At 35.1% G+C, this 8,091-nt stretch overlaps 2 pseudogenes; one reads left to right on the forward strand and one right to left on the reverse strand.

Annotated features, from left to right (window-relative positions):
- Positions 1–1,380: 1,380 nt before the first annotated feature.
- Positions 1,381–4,416, reverse strand: LOC123218510 (annotated as a pseudogene).
- Positions 4,417–5,903: 1,487 nt separating this feature from the next.
- LOC123219666 lies at positions 5,904–7,379 on the forward strand (annotated as a pseudogene).
- The last annotated feature ends 712 nt before the right edge of the window (positions 7,380–8,091 follow it).

Here is an 8,091-nt window from a genome sequence, read left to right on the forward strand (position 1 = left end):
AGAGCAAGAATAAAGGCTAATTCATATGACTGTCAACTTCGATATAGAGTGCTCAAATGTAACTCTTCTTTAAATGAATATTGAGATTTCATTCCTTGTCGTTAGTCCACTTTATGTAGTGAAATAGGCTAGGGTTAAGAGAATGTTATCCCTTATTATGGTAGTATTCAAGTTATGGAAGAATGCTTGAAGTGTAATTAAGGTTTGGTGCATTCTCAAACTCTCACCTATAAAGTTTTAAAAATTCAAACACCTACTTTTCTATTAAAATTCTCTATTAGGGTTAAAGATAAAACCGTTAATAATAAAAAATATTTAAAAATTAAAATTTTATCTCATTTCCTCCCTTAATTTAAAAAACTAACAATTCCATTTATCCCTCCCTCTGGGTCTCTCTCATCTCTCTCTCTGTCTAACATGAAGACTTGTCGTCTTTGTTTGAGAGACGAAGATGAGTCTGAGATGAAAATCATTGCTTTTGTCTCAGACGAATTTCATCTTAGACTTAGACTCGTCTTCTTCATTTGCAATGAAGCCAACAAAGGAGGGAGATGAGAGAACTCGAGAGGGAGAGAGAAGTTTGGAGGGAAAGAGAATGTAATCGAAGACAATGAAGTTTGCCAAAAAGTGGTGATTGAAAAAATCAAACCCTAGGGGGGAAATGCAACTTTTCAAAATTACGAGCAAGAGGAAATTGTTTATTTTTTAAACTAAGGGAGAAAATGAGTTAAATTTTAGTTATTTAAATATTTTTTATTAAATAACAATTTTATCCTTAATCTTAACAGAGAATTTTAGCAAAATGGTAAGTATTTGGGTTTTTTAAACTTTGTGGGTAAGAGTTTGAGAATTGATCAAACCTTGGGCGGGAACAAGTCTTTCTGCCTATTGTGGTCTTTATTCATTTCCTATTTATTTTTTTCCCTCTTTAGATTCTCTAATTGAAGAACAACTCTGTTTTCCATTTGGAGTGAAACACCCTTTAAATTGCTTGCTTGGTGTGCAAGCACACCAGTTAGGGTTCTTCGGATGCTACATGAGTGTTTTATTAAGCAAAATACCACAAGCAAAACGGAAAATTTTATCTGAACTCCTTATGAATTGCTTCATTACCACGGCATTAATTTTCATCTAGCATATTAAACATGTGTTCATGTTTGTAATTGGTTTTCCAGAAGATTTGACAACTTATAAATATTATTGAGTTTACTAAGCTTCCTCCTAAGGCCTATCGGTTATTTGGATGAGTGAAAACAAATTAATTTACATTTGAGTACTCAAATAATATAACATTATATGATTTGATGATTTTAAATAAAGATAAAATAACACTTAATTAACACTACTCTAAGTAAAAATATACACATTGAAGAAAATGGTTTAGGAATTACTCTGTAAAAACATAAATTTATATGTATGCCTTGTCCCGGGTTTTTCAATAAAATTTTACACAAACATTTGTCCTCAAAACTACCGACGATGTGGCTCGGTAATTGAAGCCTCATTCACTGAAAGTGGCTTCGTTTCCTCTTCTGAATGTTCGGGTTGTGTCAACCTTGGATTAATGTCCCGTGAATATGAGATGTCAGATTCTATGTTGCTGTCCATAAAAAACCCAGGCTGCTTGGGAACTGGGAGAGTTAAAGAGTTGCTATTAAGCATTAGAACAACTGAAGCCATGGTTGGTCTGTCTGCTACACTTTCTTGAACACACAGTAGCCCAATGTGAATGCATCTAATCATTTCAGGTCTTGAACCCGATCCCAATGTTGGATCTACAAGATTCAACGCTGTTCCTTCCCTCCAATTTCTCCATGCCTGTAACAATTTATCAATCGTTATAGTCCGTCACGCTTGCAGAAATACATGTAAAAATTAGAGGCTTATACTTACACAGCTAAGAAGGTACTCCACATGCCCCGCGTTAAGGAAAGAATTATTTTTCTGTCCACTTACAATCTCCAAAAGTAACACGCCAAAACTAAAAACATCTGATTTTACTGAAAATAGCCCGTGCATTGCATACTCCGGAGCCATATATCCGCTGCACGATGACATCAATAATTATAATAATCTTTAATTGAATTGTAATGTTGGACGTTGTAATAATTTTGTAATATGTGTGAGGTACTTTCCCTTTTAATTTCAAGGAGAGTAAAGTGTAATATGATACGTACTAGGTTCCCACAATTCTACTTGTATCACCTTGAGTTTGATCCATTTGGAACAATCTTGCCATACCAAAATCTGCAATTTTTGGATTCATTTCTGCATCTACCAAAATGTTGCAGAAATGAGTTTAATTACCAAATATGAAGTGATCTAGGCTTGTGTTAGGCACAAACTCGTAGATGAGAAGCCTTTCATCGCCTTCCAAGCAGAAACCCAGTAGCCTAACCAGATTCCTGTGTTGAAGCCTGGCCACTAATATTACTTCATTCTTAAATTCTAGATCTCCTTGTCCAGAATCTCTAGATAGTCTCTTTACAGCTACATCTTGTTGATTAGAAAGCGTGCCCTGAAAATTCAACAGAAAAGTTTATAGGCAGAAAATAAAAAATAAACTAATAATTTCCAAAGTAATACATAGAATATATCATAATAACCTTGTACACAGCACCAAATCCACCTCGTCCGAGTTTATTTGCTTCAGAAAAGTCGTTTGTCGCAACTTTGATTGTGTTAAAATCATATTGCAAGGACTCTGCAGTTCTGATTTCATCCACAGCTTCAATAGTGGAAAAAACTTTCAGCGGAAATGCCATTCGGGTGTCTCAGTTTGAAAAAAAAAAAAAAAAACTTCTGATGAATGCATGACTGCATTCCAGAACTACTTATCTCAACAAAAATGCATTAATTCTAACTTCAAACCCTGGTTTTAGATGCTTTGTATAAGTCTTCAGGGAGACAGTCAGAAAATCATGTAAATATAACATGGCCATGGGAAAGGGTAATTTTTTAATAAAAGTGAATTAATTGCTGCTCTGTAAATATAACATGGCAGTGTTAATTTATTTCAATCTTTTGTTTTGTATAAAAGTACATGATCTCATGTCTAGCTAATTAGTGGTAAATAATTTGGAACTAGTACTCAATTTATTTAATATTTATTGTATAAGTATAGATAGAATTTGTTGTTTCAACGAAATTAAAATAATTAAATTTCAAATATATTGAGATGTTTAAGAAATTAAAGCAAGCTCTTCTTACTTTCAATTTTTTTCTTGGGCTTCCTCACTTTGAAGCAGATGCAGATGAGGATAAGAAATATAACCACAGCAACAGCTGAGACAACAATGATTATGATGACGACGGTTCCAGAAGTGTTACCTGCAAAATCTTTTTCTTATCATATACCTATTTCATATAACTTTTCATATTAAATTCTCATCACTGTTATAGATTCTTATATGCAAGAATGATATTAAATTTCCTGATGACATAAATCTTCAGATATTATGTGTGTATATATATATATATAGATGGTAAAATTAATCTGTACCATTGTTTGCCGGCGGAGGAGGCGGTGGTGCTTGATCGTCAGTTGTAGGGTCATAGAAACGATAGACCTCATACCTAATATTACAACTGGGAGCTACAACTCTTCCTCCTTCCTTCCCATCACAACAATTTGAAATAGCTCCAATAATGGTGTCAAGGCAGTCATTGCAGCCCATATCGGTCAAGTCGGGAGTGCACTGAACAAGTCCAAACAATTTTTCAAAATCGGGGGCAGATGCATTTGCAGTGGCGAACTTTTGAAGGGAACCGCCAGATTTAGCTTTATTTTTCAGGCTGTCCATTAATGTCTGCAGCACTTGATTGAATTCTTCCACACTTGATGCATTATTAGGGTTCCGCATCGAAAATCGAGGAAGGACTTCGCTTGTGCCAAATATGGAGCGGTTTGAGTAGCGTAACATACATTGGTCATACCATCCAATAGCCTCCATTTGGTTGGGACAGAGCTGAGTGAGCTTATATCGAGAATCATTGAGGCAACTACGGCAATCCTCTACTTTAACATCTCCTCTACAAAGAGCCATTGCGTTTACTTTGTCTGAGTTTTGTCCAACAGAAAAATTGTAGAATCCATTGGTGTTTGAAGAAACAGTAGAGGAGGGCATTGAGGTTTGCCTGGTACGTACTATTTGCTGTATAGTTACCTTTGCCGTATTCGCAGAAGTGGTACAGGAAGTCTTGCTGGGCAATTGTGGGTTTAGCAATATGTAGAAGAATGAAACAAAGGAAAAGCATAAATCTTGAAGAGCCTGTTGTGATCATTCTGTATCTCTTGTGCAAAAATGCAAGAATTTTGTGTCCAGGCTACAATGTTCTAATTAAGGCTGTTTAATTAGACAAGTTGCTTCTCCGTTAATGTCAGACAAGTGACAAGTCAACGAATCAGGATATTAAAAGTGAGAATGGAATAGGCTACTACCTGACGTATTTAATATTTTTAAAAATGAAAAGTGGTTACGTCTCGTGAGTAAGTCGTGGCTCGTAAGTTTTTCATTGATTGGTTTTATGGAATTTAAAAGAAAAGTGGTTATTTAATGATTGCTAGACGAGTGGTAAACGACAACCAAGGAAATATAATTATGAAGAAACGCGTTTTCCCATGGACTTCCTTTATTTAGAGATGACCAACCGATGGGTTGGGTCCAAACCGGCCTAAAAGGGTTCAAAGAGTTGCCGACAAAAACCGAATAGAATTGTGTATTATTGATTTATTGATTTAATTGTTTTGAGTTTTAAATCCCGTGTTTGCTTGCCTAAAAGGGATCAAATGCATTGAGAGATGCTATTAGAGAGGGAGAAGAGATAGGTAAGAAAAAGGAATAGTGGTCAGAAAAAGAGGATTGCAGCTTGAACAAAACCTTAAAGTAGAGAAAGAGAATAAAGTGATAGTGAAAAAAATATATTAGTTTTTAGATTGCGGATTATCTCATCACATGTATGTATACCCAATTAGGAATTTAAATAGGGTAGAGATTCAACAATTAATAATCCATACCCGTTTTTGGGATGGATAAAACCCCTCTATACCAGGTCTACATTATCAAGTGCACACCTAATTTATTTTATTTGTTTTATAATAGCCTCAAGTGGAAACTTCCCTCCGGCCGGCTACTATTTTTGTTTATTTAAATCGACCAACAAAGACAATTTCACACCAGTCCCCTTCAAATTCAATGAATTAGAAGATGGAAGACCTTTGCGAATCCGTCAGCTGCCAAATTTTGACCGGAACTTCTGTTTCTTTTTTATCGACCTAATTTTTTTTTTTTAATGGAGAATTATGAAGAGTGTAATCACCAGACAAATCCCCACTTTAATGTAATCATTTTGGTTGTATTTTTGGTATAACTTGTACAACTATTGGTTTGCTCCGGTTCCCTATTCAATGTAATCATTTTTAATATCAAGTGTCCTTAAATTGAACAAAATTACAATAAAATGTTCTTAAATTGCATGAATTGAAATTTGTCCCTGAATAACAAGCTTGAGTTTGACTTTCAAATTTTATAAAAAGGTTGTAAATTTATATATTTACCCTTATACAAATAAACGTTTTTCTAATTTCTATAATATAGATTTTGGAAATCGATTGTGCATTCAAATGGTGCGTAAATGTATGGTAAGATCCTTTGTAAGTTGCCAATACATAAACACAACAACATGCATTTGCTTGTTGCCAAAAGTGCAATGCATGTAGCAATATATCTTTACAAAAAGCATTGCAAGTTGGTGTTGTTAATGATACAAATTGTTGATACTTTCAATATATCCTTATACAACACAATTAACGTTTCATTAATATTACAATAAGTATTGAAAGATGTGGGTAGCCTAAATTTCGATCCTGAACTTCAAAATAACTCAATATCTTTCATTACCCCCTAGATTCTGAGGAACTGAGTAGGCAAGGTCACATGATCATAGACTTCATTGCTGATTGTTACAAAAATGTTGAGAAACAGCCGGTTCGAAGCCAGGTTGAACCGGGTTATCTCAGTAATCGCTTGCCAAAATCTGCACCAAATAATCCCGAACTTATTGAGAAAATCCTCCAGGATGTCCAGGAACACATTGTCCCTGGATTAACGCATTGGCAAAGTCCTAATTATTTTGCATACTTCCCTTCTAGTGGCAGCGTCGCTGGGATTATTGGTGAAATGATTAGCACAGGCTTTAATGTTGTAGGATTTAATTGGATGTCATCACCGCAGCAACTGAGCTCCAATATATTGTTGTGGATTGGTTTGGAGAAATGCTGAAGCTTCCTAAATCTTTCCTTTTCTCTGGAAATGGTGGGGGTGTTGTACAAGGTACTACATGTGAATCCATTTTGTGCACATTACCTGCTGCAAGAGATCAAACTCTCAGTAAGATTGGAAGAGAAAACATTACAAAGCTTGTTGTTTATGGTTCATAGTGCTCTCCAAAAAGCTGCTTAAATCGCCGGCATTGATCCCAACAACTTCCGGGCTATTAAGACTATGAAATCATCTTCATTTGGTCTATGCCCGGACTTCCTGCAGTCGATAGTTGAATCAGATGTAGAAGCGGGGTTGATCCCTCTTTTTCTATGTGCTACAGTTGGGACGACAGGAACAAACGCCGTTGATCCAGTCGGTCCGCTAATTGACATAGCCAAAACATATGGAATATGGGTTCATATTGATGCTGCAGATGCTGGAAGTTTTTGTATCTGCCCAGAGTTTCGACATTTCCCGAATGGTATTGAAGATGTGGACTCCTTCAGTCTAAATGCACACAAATGGTTCTTCACTACTCTAGATTGTTGTTGCCTTTGGGTGAAGAATCCAGGCGCTCTCATAAAATCGCTCTCAACAAATCCAGAGTTTTTGAGGAAGAAGGCTAGTGATTCGAAGAAAGTGGTGGATTATAAAGATTGGCAAATAACTCGAAGCCGAAGATTTAGGACCATGAAACTATGGATGGTTCTTAGAAGCTATGGAGTGGCCAATCTCAGGAATTTCCTTAGTAGCCATGTGAGAATGGCAAAGCTCTTTGAAGAGCTAGTGGGAAGTGACAAGAGGTTTGAGGTTGTTGTTCCGAGAAACTTTGCTATGGTTTGTTTTCGGGGATTGCCATCAACATTGGATAAGGCAAGTGAGGTGGAGAGAGTAAATAAATTCAATAGTGAATTGTTGGAGTCCATAAATAGATCTGGGAAATTATTCATGACTCATGCCATGGTAGAGGGAATCTTTGTGATAAGGTTTGCTATTGGTGCTACTCTAACAGAGGAACTACATGTGGTGGCGGCTTGGAAGGTGGTGCAACAGCATTTTGAAGCCAACCTTAAAATGTAGATGAAAATGCAAATTAAGTCTGGGAAATTATTATAAATTCATATCAAGGTAGATGTTACTACGTAGATGCACTTTTAATTTTATCTTGATGAAAATGTTAAACTCAGCTTACTTTCTAGTGGTTTTATTTTTATATGTGTTGAAGTTTCATTCTACATTTTTATGTAAGAATATTTAATGTAATAAATGAAAAAAGAGTTTCAATGAAATGCTTTAAATATGGATAATCCCCCAGGCATACTTTAGGCTAAAAGACTTATTTCCACCGCGGTTTGATGTAATCTTAAAGTTTCTTCAATTAAATTTCAAAAATTCAAAAACACTTCTATCAATCATTAAACGCATCTATCCCTCATTAAAATAAAAAGAATCTATTAATATTTTGGGTTATTAAATTAAATGTCTTAATATATTTAAAACTAAACGAAAAGACCCTAACTTTTTCATATAAAGCAAAAATACCACCAAAGTTCCCTTTTAATATGATCTTGTGGCATGTTCACTCGTAGTAAATAGTGCATCGCAGGTTACTGTTTATTTTCACATGAAACAGTGATTTTTCGCAAGAAGTAAACAGTGTATCACAAAAAAATATTGTTAACTTTATGTGAAACAGTTATTTTTTGCGAGAAGCAAGTAGTACATCACAAAAAATCACTACTAACTTTATATGAAACAATAACTTTTCGTGATGCATTGTTTACCATAAGTGAACAGTCTCATGAAAAATTACTGTTTCACATTTAGT

This window comes from Mangifera indica, chromosome 6 (genome assembly GCF_011075055.1).
Source record: "Mangifera indica cultivar Alphonso chromosome 6, CATAS_Mindica_2.1, whole genome shotgun sequence".
NCBI classification, from domain to species: domain Eukaryota; kingdom Viridiplantae; phylum Streptophyta; class Magnoliopsida; order Sapindales; family Anacardiaceae; genus Mangifera; species Mangifera indica.